This window comes from Bombina bombina, chromosome 4 (assembly GCF_027579735.1).
Source record: "Bombina bombina isolate aBomBom1 chromosome 4, aBomBom1.pri, whole genome shotgun sequence".
Lineage (NCBI taxonomy): Eukaryota > Metazoa > Chordata > Amphibia > Anura > Bombinatoridae > Bombina > Bombina bombina.
This window is the reverse complement of record NC_069502.1, coordinates 471393922-471399921: the sequence shown is the minus strand read 5'-3', so window position 1 is coordinate 471399921 and position 6000 is coordinate 471393922.

Sequence of the window (6000 nt, the reverse complement as noted above, 5' to 3'; positions counted from 1 at the left end):
TTATCCAGTTTTCAAATTTTACATGCAATGGGGATAAGAGTCTGTATCTGATAAAACGCTTCTGTGTACCACAGTCTAGTAATATTTCTGGCCCATTTCTGGTCTTATAAAAGCTCCAGGAACTATCTGACCTAAGTAATTTAGATGTAATTAAGCAGGCAAGTCAGATATATTCTATACACTGTGCAAGGAACTGACTAAAATTCTCATTATATGTATCTCTTATTTACTGCATAAGAATAGGCACAAGTTAAAATCATATAAGTTTGTAAGGCCGGCTGCTACTAAAAGATACTGTAGCAGTTAGGCACGTGGCCAGTAGACAGTGTGAACTTGGATATTTTGTTTTAGGGAATTACAGTTTGAAGCAATAAGACGTAACATTATTTGTTTTTCCCTTCTGTATATTTTCTTGTTTTTCAGATCATATATGTAATGTGGCTTGAAAATTATGTCTGTTCAAACACTATTTATATGCTTCAGTTCAGTAGTCTTAATACATCAGGCCTAATGCAGGTGTTATAAAAATTTCCAGGAAGCGTTTAGCTTAAATGGGGTTTCTGAGATTAGTAGGGAAGGCAGATAAACTTTTTTTTCACTGTGCAAAGATTAATTAAAACTTGCTATTTTAGTTACTTTACATCCAGGGTATCAGAATAATTTGAAACCATAAATATTTAAGGTTGAAGTACCGTCATACTACAGTAGCTAGGCCTGTCGTTATTAGGCAACATAAAATGGATATGCTTACCTCAGGGAATTAACTAAGTTAATCGGTGTTATTAGTCATTTTCCTCTGAATTCACTTAAAAAAAAAAAAACTAATCCCACTCACAGTCTCACTTCCTGTTTCACAGGATACATCTCTTAAATTGTCAATTAAGAATTTCCATTCTATACAATCATCACTGTCTTCCACTAGAAACCCTTAGCAGGGTTTTCTCTGGCACTTAGTTTGTCTTGACACTCTCTTTTCCTCTTTTTTTTTTTCTTTTTCTTTCCCCTTCTTTTTTTTTCTTCTCCCTCACCACACGTTTGCTTTCCTTCTTTTTTTCACCACATTGTTTTCAGATTTTCTCACTCTCTTTTCACAATATAAATGGAAAAATTTGTTACACAAACCAAAGTCAATTCCCCTAAAATGCCGGCCAAATCAAAAGATAAAAAGGCCAACATAACTGAAATTTCACCCTTAACAATTGATACCCAGGCCCTTACAAGTCAGCTAGTAGCTTTGTTTACACCTCAATTTGATTCTATAAAAACAGAACTAGGTGTCATTTCAACCGACATAGGGACACTCTCGTCAGAAATAAAACTTTTTGCAGTAAGACTCTCTGAAGCTGAAGACAGGATATCCACAATAGAGGATCAGGCAAATTCACAACACACTGTCTTGCAAGAACATGAGTCTAAAATAAAAAGTATGCAATTGCGCCTGGAAGATCTTGAAGATCGGTCCAGGCGCAATAATATTAGAATTATTGGTCTAGTGGAGTCTCCGGAGTTTGAGGACCTTATGGTATTTGCATCAACCACTCTGCCACAGGCTCTGGGCATTCCCACACAAATGATACCATTGGTAATAGAGAGAGTCCATAGAGTGGGACCCAGGAAACCTACTACCAGTGAGGCTACCAGACCAAGGATGGTCATCCTCAAACTCCTGAGATTTCAGGACAAGATTGAGATCCTTAGTCACTATAAAAAGAGAAAAGAACCATTACTGTTTGGGAACAACAAAATTATGTTGTTTCAAGATTTTTCTAGTGAGACATCAGCCAGAAGAAAAGTTATGGCCCCGTATTGCACGCAATTAATAAACAGAGGCATTAATGCTTGGTTGAGCTACCCGGCAAGAATTATAATTAACAAGAATGGGGAGAGGCAGGTCTTTAGTGAAACATCTGAGGTAATTAAATTTTTAAAGGAAATAGGATAATATTGGGACATTGATGTTTATTTCTCAAAATGTTATATCCAAAATGATATCCAAAATGTCAATGGATTTGTGTTTTCTTTTCTATTGTGTTTTTTTTTTTTTTTTTTTTCTCTCGCTCCCCCCCTCCTCTTTTTTTGTCCCCCCCCCTCTTCGTGATTCCGATCCCCCTTAAGATATAAGAAATTACAGCAGAAATTAGGATGTTCTCCTGGAACATGGGAGGCATTAGTTCACCCATGAAACGTAAATTGATTCTTAGAACATTAGCTCAGATGCATCCTGATATGGCCTGTCTGCAAGAAACACACCTTAAGGAATCAGAAGCAGTTAAACTCAAGATGAAATGGGTGGGGGAAGTAATCTCCACTAATGGCTCCAATAAAAAAATGTGGAGTCGCAATACTTTTACACAAACAATTAGACTATAAGATTTTTAAAAACTGAGATTGATAGTGAGGCCAGATTTATTTTATTACACATAATGATAAAAAACATAAAATTTATAATTTGCTGTATTTATGCTCCCAATAAATTCTCACTTCGTTTCTGGGATAATATCCAGAAGAAGTTGTTCCCGCTTATTGGAAACAACCTAATTTTATGTGGAGACTTCAATATGACGTTGGATCCCTCAATAGATAGATTTTCAGGCAAAAATATAGTGAGTAATAGACAAAGGGCAAAACATTTTCAGAGACTTTGCCACAAATTAAAACTAATAGATATTTGGAGGATGCAAAATCCTGACAGTGTGACATTCACCTGTGAATCTAAAGGTCATAAAACATTCTCTAGGATTGACCTATTCCTGATCTCTGAGTCATTGTCTATTTGCCAATCTAGCGCGACGATAGGGGAAATTCTGATATCGGATCATGCAATAATTGCGTTAACCTTCTCATCCTGTAAAGAAGACAGGAGCCAGAGACCAGCATTTGGTTTTCCTAGATATTTATGCTCTAATCCAAGGTTTCGTTTATGGCTTCAATCCAAATGGTTGGAATATGTTTCTAATAATAGGGAATTCGAAAATAAAGTTGAAATTTTCTGGGAGGCCTCCAAAACGGTCTTAAGAGGGGACATTATAGCCTACCTTAATATACGTAGGAAAAAGATTAAACTATGGGAGGTTACTCTGGCTGAGAGAGTAAAGCAGGCTTTTATATTAGTGCAGAATACCCCATCACAAGAGAACTGGGACGATTATTTTCTTATCAGAAAGGAAAGAGATCTCTTTCTCAAAGAACAAGCTCAAATTGAGGAGATAAGAATAAATAGGCACTATAAGGGCTTTCATGGTTCCTCTGCCAAATATCTGGCCAAACTTACTAAAATTAGGAAAAGAAAGAACATAATACCAGTCATCAAAAAGAATAAGACCAGAAACTTTGAGACTGCAGAGATTTGTGGGGTTTTTGCTTCGTACTATCAAGATCTATATTCTTCAGTTAAAATTAATCCTGACGCACAAGAGATGTTCTGGTCTAGTATTGTAGTACCTAGGATCCAGTCGGATGATTTAATATTGTTAAATGAACAAATAACTAGATCAGAAATTAGCAAGGCCATTGATAAACTGAAACCTAATAAAGCCCCTGGTCCTGATGGATTACCTGTGGAATATTATAAATGTCTCAAAGATGATCTAGTACCAGTGCTTGAAAAACTTTTTAATGAATACTATATTTCAGACATTCCTATATCATCCTATTTCTCTATGGCCAACGTCACACTGATATTAAAAAAGGGTAAGGATCCAGAGGATCCAGGGTCGTACAGGCCGATATCAGTTTTAAACTGTGATTATAAGATCTTAGCCTCAATCATAGCTAATCGATTCTCTCTCGCCCTACAGCAACTTATACACGGAGATCAGACAGGCTTTATGCTCAAAAGGAATGCCTCTAAAAACATTCGTAAGCTAATCACGTTGATAGATTACGCGTGGAATATGGAGCAAAAACCCAGTACAGATATGCATAAAGACAGGGCAGTCCTTACTCTGGACGCTGTTAAAGCGTTTGATTCCATTGTATGGGATCATCTTTTTACCTCACTCCGACAATTCGGGATACAGGGAAACTTCTTGCAATTTATCTATAGAATCTATGCGAAGCCAATTTCATACATACTGGTAAACGGAATAATTTCGCCTAAAATAATTCTTCAGCGAGGCACTAGGCAAGGATGTCCGTTGTCTCCCCTGCTATTCAACGTAGCATTGGAACCATTAGCGATAAGACTAAGAAATAGTCTAACAGGGATTTCAATGGGTTCTCTATGTCTAATTACATTATTATACGCTGATGATATTCTAGTTTTTCTAGAAAATACACAACAAGCCATTCCAATTCTGAGACAGATACTCGAGGAATTCAGCTCATTCTCAGGTTATAAAGTAAATACAGAAAAAAGTGAATTAATGTATATTGGGAATATAGCCACAAGCTACCTGGGTAACCCGTTTAAAGTGGTAGATTCTATTAAATATTTGGGTCTAATGCTACATAAAAACCCGAAATTTTGGTACACAGATAATTATCTTTCCTTATTTCAAAAAATTAAATTAGATCTGAAACTATGGATTTCTTTCCCGATCTATGATTAAAACCATCATTTTTCCACGTCTTCTCTACCCCATTCAAAACTTACCCTTGTTCATAACAAACAGGGATCGTAGAGGTCTATACACCTCTGTTTCCAATTTTATTTGGCAAAATAAAAAACCTCGCATTTCTTTGGCCAGATTAATGCAGAAATCACGGGCTGGTGGCTTATCATTGCCCGATATTAATCTTTATAATATTGCAGCGATGGTAAAAATTGCCATTGATTGGCTGGCAAATACAAATACATTTGCCTCTCTGGCACAGGAGTCCTTGCTGATTTACCCCTTCGCATTACCTGCGATTTTGCATTGTAAATCAGGTCAACTACCGTCCAACGTCTCCTCATTAATTACAATCAAAAACATAGTCTTGGCGTGGCATAAGTTTTGTAGATTTTTGGAAATAGATTTTTCAATTTCGGAGTTTCTCCCAATCAGGGGTAATCCGCTTTTCCCCCCCGGTTTACGCCAGAAAACTTTTAAAAATTGGGCCGAAAAAGGGTTAAATAAAATTTCTCAATTAATTGGCGTAGATGAGGCAGTATTAGAAGGTGAAACCTTGTTTTCCCTTTTCCAATTACCAAAATCGGATCTATTTGCGTTCTTTCAGGTACGTCATTTTATTGTGTCACAGGGCTGGAGGTTCCCCTTATCGGTTGCATGGTCCGATATCAGAGGTTTAATACAGAAAGTGGTGGCAGGAGTCACTTCGATTTCACTAATTTATGACATTATGCTTTCTAAACAAACGCAAGGTTTCCTCAGCAGAATCAGCGATCACTGGAGTAGGTTAATCGGGGATACAGAGCCCGAGAGAATTATACAAAGTTTTAAATCTTTAGAAAACTGTAAAGTTCCCTCAACATGGAAAGAATCGCACATGAAATTAATAAACAATTTTTACTTCTATCCAGCTAAATTAGCTCGATTCTATCCATCTAGATCAGCTTATTGCCCCAGGTGTATGTATAGGGAAGCGGACTTACTACATATGTTCTGGACTTGTCCTAAGATAAATCAGCTTTGGCTGAAATTTATATATTGGTTTAACAATTTACACGGTGTTACTGTCTCTCTCACGTTTCGGGACATTATCCTGCTGGTTGTTCCAGCGATTAGTGCGGACCGGCATTGGACTTGTTCCTTAAATATCTCTATACTAGCTGTAAGACAGAGCATTCTTAAAAAATGGAAAGTAAAAAAAGGGCCGGTACTATCCGAGATCTTGCATGCCATTCAAGATCAAATTAGTTTTGAATCATATCATTTACAGGAGGCCTCTGAAGTTAGAATTAAAAAGTTTCTACTAGGGTGGTATTCCATTATTAACTCCTTTCCCAGGCCTATACAAAAACAGATTTTAGTGCCCTTTACATCTTCAGTAAGTTTCTCTGAAATGGTCATACTAAATCTCTTTCCACATACATGGATTTCCAATAGTTCAGAAATT